We start from the raw sequence: 9,756 nt of genomic DNA, 5'->3' as shown, positions 1-9,756 counted from the left end.
AAAAAGAAAATCACACTGGCCATGTGTGCATGTGTGTTCAAATTTCTGATAGGAGACTAGAGAAGAAGGAATTGTAGTATAGCCATCCTCCTGGGAAGTAATTTCTCACTTCCCATTTCTTTCACTCTGTCTGTGAACACACTCAATCTATTCCAAAACTTTATCTATGTGTGTATTTTGTGTGTGTATGTGTGTGTGTGTGTGTGTGTGTATGAATATATATATATAGCAAAGTGACTACATTGATGTTTTCTTAGAGGTAACTAGGAGAAATCAACAGGACATAAATGTTTTTACAGAAAACTTTGACCTTGAATCAAAAGATGGGGATAGGAATTTAAACTCCTGTGAGTCATCCTTTGATCATAAATTTTGAAGAGAATCTTGAACACAAAGGAAATATATGTTGGATGATACTGATATTTGTTCATTCACTGTCCCTTTGACAGATAGGGCAAAATTTAAAAGAGGGTAAGGTAATTAATTTTAAACACTTTAAGGAATTATAATTACAACCAACACTGGAAGTGTTCAAGGAGAAACAGGAAGATATTGAATGAAACAACATAAAACACATTAATCAATCCTTCACCGCAATGAGTAAACACCCTTCCACAAGGACAGCAATTTTCCATACTTCACAAGTAAATGAACAGGGTAAACAAGAATCACAGTTATATATGATTGCATTTTTGTTTCATCATATTGAAGGCTATCTCTGACTCCAAGACCATATGTGTTCAACTATTTGTTTAAATTTGTCTTTCCATATACAAGACATTTTGACTCAGGTAGGTGGAAAAAATTTTTTTTCATATAGAATGTGTTAGTGCACATGGGGAGAGAGAGACTGTGAGAGGAGAGAGAAGTAAAGAGAGAGAAGTACCCCCTACAGGGCATGGGGACGCTGAGGCTCTCTTCCTCCAATCCTCCAGCCCTCCAGTATCCTGGGCCCACACCCATCCAGTGAGATTTCAGGCTGACCAGACACGGAACTTGAACCAAGTTCCACAAGTGGGTTCTAGCTCTGTACTCTGCTATGCTATGACTCCATCACTGAGTCTGGTCCTGATCATCATATCTGACAGTGATTACGAAAGGGAATGTGAACTCTGAGCAGAATAACAGAACTATATTCTAATGAGGGAATTATGGGAAATCAAACACACTAATATATTGAAGTCTATATTTCAGAGAGAGTTACTGGACAGATACAGAAGTCTGCTGTTCCAGATTTTTCCATACTATACATTACATTGATGTCAAATAATTGCCAAATGTAAAGTTGTTTGTTTTCTAAATTTTTTTTCTTATTGTCATTCTCTTTTTCTGTAGACAAAACACAACCCCAGAGAGTTATTTTACTAACACTATACAAATACTGCTCCAAAATATACATCATTTGAGAATACATTGTTTTTGCTATAGGGCACATGAGCTCACCAGAAATGCAGAGAGAGACAGAAAGTGATAAATAACCCCCAGGAGAGATGGCAACACTGTAATCCCTTCTCTTCCATTTTCCCCCAGGGACTTTGGGCATGCACGCATACAAGCCCAATGTAAGTTTTAAGCTGTCAGCTCCAGGACTAGAATTGGGGTCGACTGTGTGGAAGTCCAGCAATGTAACTATCTCATCATCTGCTGTTCCCAACAAATACTTTTGTATTTAACATTTATTTATTTATTTATATTTAACCAGAGATGGAGAGAGAGAGAGAGAGAGTGCAAGCCTTCAGGTCCGGGACTTGAACCATGGTCGGCCATGTGGGAGTCCAGCACCTTTAACCACCATACCATATGCTACTCCAGCCCAACAAGTATTTAACAATCTGTTTAGAAAACCAGAATTTTTGGTAAAAGTTTTTTAACCATGCTATCATGGGTATTATTTCAGCCCCAGGATAATGGATCCTTTCATAGTCTCACGCCAAAGACTATTTTCAGAGCCCTCTTTATGTCTTGATTCCTCAGACTGTAGATGAAGGGGTTCAGCATAGGGGTGACCATCATGTATATCACTGAGGCAGTTGACCTTGAGTGTGAGCTGTGGGTAGCACCAGCACTAAGGTACACACCCATGCTTGTACAATAAAATAAAGAGACAACTGAGAGGTGAGAAGCACAGGTGGAAAATGCTTTGTATTTTCCCTGAGCTGATGAGATTGCATGAATAGAGGAAAGTATCTTACAGTAAGAGTAAAAGATCCCAATGAGGGGACCACCACCAAGCACCACAAATGCAAAGTAAATCACTATGTCATTAAGAAAGGTATCAGAGCAGGCAAGATGGACCATCTGATTAAGTTCACAGAAAAAGTGGGGGATTTCCACATGTGTACAGAAGGATAGCCACAATGCCATTAAACTGTGTAACAAGGAATAGAAGACAGTTATAATCCAGGATGCCAGAACCAGCTTTCCACAGAGACAGGAGTTCATGATGACCATGTAGTTCAGAGGGTGACAGATGGCCACATACCGGTCATAGGCCATCACAGACAGGAGGAAGTCATCCAATGATGCAAAAACTATGAAAAAGTACATCTGGGCAATGCAGCCTGCATAGGTGATAACCTTGCTCTGTGTCTGGATATTCACCAGCATCTTTGGAATGGTCGTGGAAGTGAAACAGATGTCTGTGAAGGACAGGTTGGAGAGGAAGAAGTACATGGGGGTGTGCAGGTGGGAGTCCTGGTGGCCAGGATGATGAGCAGGTTTCCACACACAGTGATCAGGTACATGGAGAGGAAAATCCCAAATATGAGGGGCTGTCACTGCAGTTCCTCTGAAAGTCCCAGAAGAATAAATTCTGAAATTTGTGTGTCATTTCCTGGTGGCTTGTGGTGGAAGTGACTATCTGAAAAGAGGAAAATTAGATGGGTAATTTCACACAAACTGGTATTACTTGCATAATTGAACTGCCATAGTTAATATTTTTCAATCACAACATTATTTTCTATGTTTTTATTTTGTTCTAATCCCCTTTAGGCTTTTTCAGTGCCATCTCACATCAAAACATCCCTTGAAAGTATTAATTTAGATTAGATTATGCAAAAATATCAAATCTCAGATGTAGAAGACAGAGTCTCTGGTCTAGAAAAAATCACTGAAAAAACTGAGAATCAAAAAAATCAGAATAATATACAAGAAATACTAGAAACCATTAAATGTCCAAACATATAGATAATTGGTATCTCAGAATATAAAGAGACTAATAAGGACATTGATCATCTATTCCATAAAATCCTGGAAGAAAACTGTTCAAACTTAGAGAGGCATGCAAAGATCTAGACCCAAGAAATACAATGGACCCCACATAGAATCAACCCAAGATCTTCTCCAAAACACATCATAGCTAGACAAAGTACTAAAATTGGCAAGAGATAAATGTCAAGTTACTTACAAACTATATCCCATCAAGCTAGCACAATGTGAGAAAAGAAGAATGGGAAAATATATTCAAAATATTAAGTAAAAAATAATTTCAACCAAGAATACTATGCCCAGCAAGATTATCCTTCATATGGGAAGAAAAGAAAGAAAAAAAAAAAAACCACTCTCAGATTAAAAAAAAAACCTGAAAGAATTCACCAACACCAGACCATTTGTTCAAGAAATTCTGAAGAGAGTGCTATACTAGGAAAACTAAAGTCAGACATGCACAAATAATAATCCAAAAAGCAATCAAGAAAATCACCAACTTAATGGTAGGAAGTCTGGTGTTGAATGTTAACCTACAAATTTAAACAGAAAGATCAGACCACAGCAGAAGAGCGATTAATTACATGAGACTGAACTGTGAAATAGAATTTCATAACTTTTGACTAAAACATTCCTGATTTTCTTCTATGCTTTGTTTCACAGATTTAGAGATTTTTGTCTTCTCTTGAGCTGTTGATAGGTTCATCTACCTACTATTTGAACAGAATCCTAACCTTTTTTTCCTGGATTTAAGTCTTAAGCAAATGACTCAACATTTTTTATTTTGATTCATTAAATCTAAAATTGTTTTTCTTGAGATTAAAAAAAGTATTTAATTATTTCAGTAAACTGTATAGTCTCAGCTAGGTACTACTTTATAGTACGTTCATTCTACTCAGAGTTTTATGCCTAAAGTCAGATATGTGTTCACACCTATGTATATATCAGCTGAACTTGCTATTAAAATAATTTAGATTAAGATATTTTGTGAATCAATAAAAAAATGGGAGCAAAGGGAAGGCATGCAACTGTAGACACCAGAAACAATGTGAGAGGAAAGAAGGAAAAGGCAGAAGGTAAGAAGTAGGGAATCAAGGAGAAAAGAAAAAAAGAAGAAGAAAAAAAAGAAAAAACAAGGAATGGAAAATTATTTGTTGATGTTAACATGCATGACAATATCCTTGATAAAGCCAATACACAGTGTATTCTGGATGGAAAATTGCATTTTCTATGCTGTATGATGTACAGTGAATGAACGTAAAATAAATAAATTTCCAATTAAGAAAAATAAAGAATTCCTATCCTTCTTCTTTGTTCCCAGAGATTATGTATTCTACAGAACTTTTTAAAAGATTTTTTTAAGGGACCAGCAGTTGGCATAATGGCTATGTTGCTGAACTCCCATGTAGTCGACTACAGTTTGAGTCCCAGACCCAGTGGCTTAAACTCATGCCAGGCACGTGTGCATGCGTGCCCAAGATCCTGAGAGGAGAACGGAGGAGAGGGGATTGCGACATGACCATCCCTCCTGGGGGGTGATTTCTCGCTTTCTGTCTCTCTGTCTCTCTCTGTCTTTCTGGTGAGTGCACAAACCCTATAGCAAAAACCTCTCAAAAAAAGATTTTTTTTTTTAATTTGACCAGAGAGGGACAGAGTGAGAGAGAGTGAGGAAGAGAAAAAGAGAGAGAGGGAAAATGAGAAAGCAAGCTGCCAGATCTAGGACTTGAACCACAGTCATTTATATGGGAGTCCAGCATTCTTAACCACCATGCCACCAGCTGGCCCCTATCCTACAGGATTTTTAACTTATTTATTGTCAAATAATCATAATAGCACATACTTACAGGTACAATATAATGTTTCAATATGTTTATTTTTTCTTTAGTTTTGCTATGAGAGAGAGGAAGAGACAAAGGAAAAATTAGAAATTACCTCACAGAGAGAATGGCCACACCACATTCTGAAAATGTTGGGTGTGCATACACACATGCCTGGCAAGTTTTCCAAGCCATCACATCTGGGAGTAGACCTGTGAAGTTGGTCATGTATGATCCACTCACCTTAACCACCATGCCACCAGCTGGCTTAATAACTAACTTTATATCCATTGAAAAACAACTCTGTTTCCCCTTTCATGAATCCCTTGGAAACCACCATTCTGTTATCAACTCCTATGACTTCAACTACTTTAGATACTTTAGTTAGTGGAATCACATAACATTTTATTTCTGCAGTCTTCCATAGATCATAATAGTAGTTTTCTAATTTTTATCTGTTGATTAGTATTCAGATATCTTTTAGAACCACAATTGGATGGAGGGCAGCAGGTGTCACAGTGTTTAAGGTGCTGGACTCCCACATGGCCAACCATGGTTTGAGTCCTGAACCCAGTAGGATCCCTTGGAAACCACCATTCTGTTATCAACTCCTATGACTTCAACTACTTTAGATACTTTAGTTAGTGGAATCACATAACATTTTATTTCTGCAGTCTTCCATAGATCATAATAGTAGTTTTCTAATTTTTATCTGTTGATTAGTATTCAGATATCTTTTAGAACCACAATTGGATGGAGGGCAGCAGGTGTCACAGTGTTTAAGGTGCTGGACTCCCACATGGCCAACCATGGTTTGAGTCCTGAACCCAGTAGGTTGAAAATCACACCAGGTGCATAAGTGTACAGGCCCCAAATCCTGAGAGGAAATTGGAGAAGTAGGAATTACAATATGACCATCCCCACTGGGAAGTAATTTTTCTCACTTTTCCTCTATCTTTCTCTCTGACTTGCACCCTATGGCAAGAAAAAAAAAAAAAGATTCACTTCTACTAGTAATGAAAAATTTATCTAAGTTAATAAAAATTTGAGAGAGATGAGTGTGTATACAATATGATTTATGATCACATTTGATAGCACAAAATGTTTACCTTTTCACAGTACACCTAATATGTATCTATATCTAGCAGTACATTAATAGCAATGCTATTCTGATCATTTTATTTTAAAACTTAAATTCATTATCAAAAGAATACAAAATATTAAGACCCCAGAACAGAAAACCAAGATATATATGATTTGCAATAAACTAAAAAACTAACAGATAAAAAAAAATCCTATTCAACCTCACCAGCACAAAAATATTTGGAAGAAAAAACTCTTTAATATTTCTGCTTTGACATTTAAATAATTTTTTTATGTCACTGCCCAATGTGAAAGAAGAAACTGTCTCATAAAATACTGTTATAAAGTATGGATTGCAAGGAATCCATTCACTCTATCTTCAAAAATAATACAGAAACATGAACAAACACCTTCATTTCAAAAATTTCTTAACAGACCCAAAAGTCATTGCACATCTTATCACAACACTGATTCTACTCTTCCTTCTTCTTTAAATGCAAATTTTTGTGGACATGTTCTAATTTGACTGAAATCATTTTATTTCTCCTGTTCTTTCTTCATCCTCATCCAGTTGGATGTCTACTTCCATCACTAAATAGTCCACAATGATGCCCGCATGCTAAGTCTGACAGACACATGACTAGTTAGAGGATAGAGAAAGATAGCAAGAGAACAATAGAGAGGCAGGACGTTAGTGAGAAACAGATATGGCTTATTACCTGTTGATGATGACATGTATAGTATTCTTAACTGGATTGGTCTGAGAAGTATTTCATGATGGTAAAGTCTTTTTACAAGCAAAATGAGAAATAGTGATTGACTGTTTTAAAAAATAATTAGAATAATAATAATAATGATTGGGAAAAACATAGAAAAGATATTGAATGTTGAAGTGTGGTGGTTAATGTCGCTGTATTGACTGACATGCAAGGCATTCCCTTTTGAAAAAGCAATGTAATACACTGTAAAGTTATATGTAATCCAATGTAATATAAAGAAGATTATGATGATAATAAAAATAAAAATAAATAAAAATAAAAAACCATATTAAATAAATTAATGACGAATAAATTGGTCAGACAAGTAACCAAACACATCAATATCTCAGCTCCTGTTAGGCTGGTTTGTCTCTCAGGTGACCTCAAGTAAAGTTTCTTGGCATCCATTCTCTCTGAACCAGTCCAGTAGAACCTACTGGGCTCTCAGACTCACCTGTGTGGACTCTCAGAGAGGACAGCCTTCTTGTGGAAGGATGAATTTCTCCCTGAATGGTTGGTGATGGAGACTGAAGCTCTGTCCCCAGATAAGACATAATGAAAGAATTGATCTTGGTCCCCCAGAAGACTGGAGACTCCAAAAACATTGAATATGTCTTGTTCAGCCCAAGGCTATACTCCATGAGAGACAATTATAGAGGAAATATTTATAGCTACCTTTATATGTTCCCTGGGTACATTTTTTCCTGGTACCTACAACCTCATTGTACCTTATTTCCCTCATGAACTCTAGTCTGGAAAGAAAGAAAAATTTTCTTACTGATTTGCTATTCTCAAGAGACCACATTGAAAGCATGGTGAGTCCAGTATTTATTCCACATTCTCTGTGAATGCTCCTGCCTCCGGAGGTCATTAGCATCTTTTACTAACCATTAGTTAAAATTTAATTGGCACAGGCCAGCTGAAGGCATGGAAGTTAAGGTACTGGATCCCACGTGGCTGACTGCACAAATTGAGTCTTGGACCAAGTGACTTACACACCATGCTGGGTAGGTGTGCCTGTGTGTCCAAAATTCTGAGAGGAGACTGGTGGAGAAGGAATTGCAACATGAACATTCCCCTTCAAGGGATGAATTTTCACTTTTTCTTTTTCTCTTTTTCTCTCTGTCTCTCTCTGTCCTTCTCTTTCTCTCTGGTGAGCACATGTGCTCTACAGCAAAAATCAATATATATATAATTTGTTGATTGTCGCATACTACATGTATGTACCTTGAAAATTATTTTATGCCCTACAAATGTACAATGACTGAACGTAAATAACAAAGCATTAAATTTTTAGAAATTATTCCTCCAAGTCTAACTGAATAACTTGTCTTTACTAGCCCCTTGGATTTCCGAAGCATAGATTGTAGTGGAGACACAGCTGTTATCTCCGGAAATTGATAGTGTTGCCTCTTCACCAAAGGAGAGAACTGTGTTCACATGCTACAAAACCATGTGTAGTTCTGTAATCCTTGGCTTTATGATACTTGTGACAAAGCATTGGGAGTTTTATGCTCATGACATGCCTTAAAAATTGTTACTTAGCACCAAGTAGGTGGTGTAGTAGTTAAGGAGAGAGACTCTTATACGCTTGACTGCAATTTGAGTGCTACATCCACTGGATTGAGGAAAATCACACCAGGCCTGTGTACGTGTGTGTCCAAGATCCTGGGAGGATAATGTAGGAGAAGGGATTGCTGCACAGCCATTCCCTTGGGGGTGGAGATTTCCCACTTTCCTTCTCACTTTCTCTGTCTTTGTCTCTCTCAGCAAGCACACACACCTAAAGCAAAATAAATAAATACATTAATTAAAAAATAAAAAGTATAAAAAAGAGAGAGAGAAAGGTATACTTAACAATGAGAATAAAAATCGGGCCAGTAGGTGGTATGAAAGTGAAAGTACTGGATTCCACATGACTGACTACACTGTTCAAGTTTGGATCTGGTGGCTTGAAAATTGTGCTGGGTGCATGTGCAGAGGTGCCAAAATCTTGAGAAGAGACTGGAGGAGAAAGGAGTGTAGTGTCCCATCCCTCCTAAAGGGTGATCTCTCCTCTCCTCTCTCTTCCCATTGCTATTTTTGTTTTCCACGTTTGAAATTAATATATGTAATAGAAAAGTGGGCAAAAAGAAAACTGACCAGATATCAGAGCAGAAAGTTTAATAAAGCAAGTTATGTATATTGGATGATGATGTCAAAATTAAACAGAAGCTCTAGAAAATACATAGCTGGAGCAGCCAAAAGGTTAAGTACTTCTCCCTGGAGAAAACCATCCCCAATTTAAGCTCATGCTCTCTGGCATTTGATTTTGGGAAACTGATAGTAGTGTTTGAACTGTGCATTCACTATTATTCAGTTATTCGATTTAGTTGACAATGGTGACAACAAGATCCCCGTTTCCTCTTCAGACAGATCCATCCCTTCGCAGGATTACCCTAGGACTGTCCAGTAGCCCCAGGCATTCTCCACCTGGCAAGCTCAGCAAGGAGTTACCTGTGATGTCGCCAAAAGGCAGATTTTTCTCCTACTAGGAAGACTTCTGCTTTTTTGATTGGCTACTGAAGACGTCCGTTAGGACGCGTTGCCCTGCTTATGTGCAGTCTGAGCGTGGGCGCCCCTGTTGGGGTGTGTGGCAGGGATTCCAGACTGGGCACACCAGCACCTTCCATCAGGGGTTGGGCTTGGGTCGCTCCTGGTGGTCAGCTCTCAAATCTTTTTTTTTTTTTAATTTATCATAGTCTGTTTTATATTACATTGAATCACATATATCTTTACACCATGATCATGCATATCAGTCAAGACAGATGTTATTATCCACATTATAGTCATCAAATAGCTTTTCATCTTGTCTTCATATTATTATTATTATTATTATTATTATTATTATTATT

General features: G+C 37.4%; 1 pseudogene; it reads right to left on the bottom strand.

Moving 5' to 3' along the window:
- Positions 1-1,917: 1,917 nt before the first annotated feature.
- On the bottom strand, positions 1,918-2,828 carry LOC102502352 (olfactory receptor 7A10-like; annotated as a pseudogene).
- Positions 2,829-9,756: the final 6,928 nt, after the last annotated feature.

This window comes from Tupaia chinensis, unplaced genomic scaffold (genome assembly GCF_000334495.1).
Source record: "Tupaia chinensis unplaced genomic scaffold, TupChi_1.0 Scaffold142061_1, whole genome shotgun sequence".
Lineage (NCBI taxonomy): Eukaryota > Metazoa > Chordata > Mammalia > Scandentia > Tupaiidae > Tupaia > Tupaia belangeri.
The sequence above is the reverse complement of the archived record's forward strand: the minus strand, read 5'-3'. Positions and strand labels throughout refer to the sequence as shown.